This window comes from Mandrillus leucophaeus, unplaced genomic scaffold (genome assembly GCF_000951045.1).
Source record: "Mandrillus leucophaeus isolate KB7577 unplaced genomic scaffold, Mleu.le_1.0 Scaffold108, whole genome shotgun sequence".
Lineage (NCBI taxonomy): Eukaryota > Metazoa > Chordata > Mammalia > Primates > Cercopithecidae > Mandrillus > Mandrillus leucophaeus.
The window spans coordinates 1,564,901-1,566,971 of record NW_012098987.1 but is presented as its reverse complement, the minus strand read 5'-3'; the positions used below and the strand labels follow the sequence as shown (position 1 = coordinate 1,566,971).

At 43.6% G+C, this 2,071-nt stretch overlaps 1 pseudogene; it reads left to right on the top strand.

The window, feature by feature from the left end:
* Positions 1-619: 619 nt before the first annotated feature.
* On the top strand, positions 620-1,998 carry LOC105544162 (annotated as a pseudogene).
* Positions 1,999-2,071: the final 73 nt, after the last annotated feature.

Here is a 2,071-nt window from a genome sequence, read left to right as displayed (position 1 = left end):
AAAAAGAAAGAAAGAAAAGGAGAGGGAGAGAAGGAAGGAAATTATCATTTGCTGAGCTCTGCATTGGTGTATCTAATCTAATCTTCAATGACACCTGAGAGTCAAGGAGAGTAGGCAGCTGATGGGTCACAAAAGCAGCGATCAAACTTCACAGTTGTAACTTCAAAGCTCATGAATGTTCCATTGCACAAAACTCCTAAATTAGGCATTCCACTACTATAGAAGGAAGAATCAGATCTTCTGATCAGCATCAAAAAAAATCATATATTTAGAAAAACAACAGATATGAGGAGATTTCAGATGCAGAAAATATTTATCTTGCCATTAATACATCCAGATAGACTGCTGTGATACCATATTCTCAGAGCAGGCACATCTTAATTGAGTTAATGACTTCCATTCATCTGCATGATTCCTCAATGATGTATTTTCCACATTATTCAGTATGTTTCACTATTGTCATTGAAAAGCGAGCCAAATTAGGCAGTTTCATCAGATTTGGAGATCAGCAGCCCTTTAGCTGATACAATAAAACCATGTAAAAGAGGATATAGGGCTTTTTCGCAACAGGTTTGCCACCAGAACACAGGTGTCATGAACACTACCCCCAAAAGCCGAAATGGGAAAGGCAAAGACTTATACCAACATTGTCATCATTGGACACATAGGTTCGGGCAAGTCCACCACTACTGGCCATCTGATCTATAAATGCAGTGGCATCGACAAAAGAACCATTGAAAATTTGAGGAGGCTGCTGAGATGGGAAAGGGCTCCTTCAAGTATGCCTGGGTCTTGGATAAACTGAAAGCTGAGCGTGAACGTGGTATCACCATTCATATCTCCTTGTGGAAATTTAAGACCAGCAAGTACTATGGGACTATCATGGATGCCCCAGGACACAGAGATTTCATCAAAAATATGATTACAGGGACATCTCATGCTGACTGTACTGTCCTAATAGTTGCTGCTGGTGTTGGTGAGTTTGAGGCTGGTATCTCCAAGAATGGGCAGACCTGAGAGCCTGCCCTTCTGGCTTACGCACTGGGTGTGAAAGAACTAATTGTTGGTGTTAACAAAATGGATTCCACCGAGCCACCCTATAGCCAGTAGAGATATGAGGAAATCATTAAGGAAGTCAGCACTTACATTAAGAAAATGGGCTACAACCCCGACACAGTAGCATTTGTGCCAGTTTCTGATTGGAATGGTGACAACATGCTGGAGCCAAGTACTAACACGTCTTGGTTCAAGGGATGGAAAGCCACCTGTAAGGATGGCAATGCCAGTGGAACCCACACTGCTTGAGGCTATGGACTGCATTTTGCCACCAACTCATCCAGCTGACAAGCCCTGCTTCTCCAGGATGTCTACAAAATTGGTGGTATTGGTACTGTTTCTATTGGCCAAGTGGAGACTGGTGTTCTCAAACCCAGTATGGTGGTCACCTTTGCTCCAGTCAACATTACAACTGAAGTAAAATCTGTCGAAATGCACCACGAAGCTTTGAGTGAAGCTCTTCTTGGGGATAATGTGGGCTTCAATGTCAAGAATGTGTCTGTCAAGGATCTTTGTGGTGGCAACGTTGCTGGTGACAGCAAAAAAGACCCACCAATGGAAGCAGCTGGCTTCACTGCTCAGATGATTATCCTGAACCATCCAGGCCAAATCAGCCCTGGTTATGTCCCTGTACTAGATTGCCACATGCTCACATTGCTTGCAAGTTTGCTGAGCTGAAGCAAAAGATTGATTGCCATTCTGGTAAAAAGCTAGAAGATGAGCCCCAAATTCTTGAAGTCTGGTGATGTTGCCATCGTTGATATGGTTTCTGCCAAGCCCGTGTGTGTTAAGAGCTTCTCAGACTATCCACCTCTGTGTCGCTTTGCTGTTTGTGATATGAGACAGGCAGTTGTCGTGGGTGTCATAAAAGCAGTGGACAAGAAGGCTGCTGGAGCTGGCAAGGTCGCCAAGTCTGCCTAGAAAGCTTAGAAGGCTAAATGAATATTAACCCAAGTACCTGCCACCCCAGTCTTAATCAGTAGTGGAAGAATGGTCTCAGAACTGTTTGTTTCAA